The sequence below is a fragment of the Theropithecus gelada genome, chromosome 20 (assembly GCF_003255815.1).
Source record: "Theropithecus gelada isolate Dixy chromosome 20, Tgel_1.0, whole genome shotgun sequence".
NCBI lineage: Eukaryota > Metazoa > Chordata > Mammalia > Primates > Cercopithecidae > Theropithecus > Theropithecus gelada.
Window position 1 is genome coordinate 49,316,022 of NC_037688.1, and position 914 is coordinate 49,316,935.

Genomic DNA, 914 nt, shown 5'->3' on the forward strand with positions numbered 1-914 from the left:
TCCGTCTAAAAAAAAAAAAAAAAAAAAAAAGAAATTCTATCATGTTAAAAACACAGAATGAGCTGTCCCTGGATAATGTGCCATGGACAGGCTTCTGCTTCTAAGATGTCAAGTTGGCCTGGGCACAGTGGCTCATGCCTGTAATCCCAGCACTTTGGGAGGCCAAGGTGGGCAGACTACCTGAGCTCAGGAGTTCACGGCCAGCCTGGGCAACATGGTGAAACCCCGTCTACTAAAATACAAAAACTTAGCTGGGCGTGGCAGCATGCGCCTGTAGTCCCAGCTACTCGGGAGGCTGAGGCAGGAGAATTGCTTGAACCTGGGAGGCGGAGTTTGCAGTGACTGAGATCACGCCCCTGCACTCCAGCCTGGGTGACAGAGCAAGACTCCAACTTAAAAAAAAAAAAAGATTGGCCGGGCACGGTGGCTCAAGCCTGTAATCCCAGCACTTTGGGAGGCCGAGACGGGTGGATCACGAGGTCAGGAGATCGAGACCATCCTGGCTAACACGGTGAAACCCCGTCTCTACTAAAAAATACAAAAAACTAGCCGGGCGAGGTGGCGGGTGCCTGTAGTCCCAGCTACTCGGGAGGCTGAGGCAGGAGAATGGCGTGAACCCGGGAGGCGGAGCTTGCTGTGAGCCGAGATCCGGCCACTGTACTCCAGCCTGGGTGACAGAGTGAGACTCCATCTCAAAAAAAAGAATTTAAGCTGGCCGGGCGCGGTGGCTCAAGCCTGTAATCCCAGCACTTTGGGAGGCCGAGACGGGCGGATCACGAGGTCAGGAGATCGAGACCATCCTGGCTGACACGGTGAAACCCCGTCTCTACTAAAAAATACAAAAAACTAGCCGGGCGAAGTGGCGGGCGCCTGTGGTCCCAGCTACTCGGGAGGCTGAGGCAGGAGAATGGCGT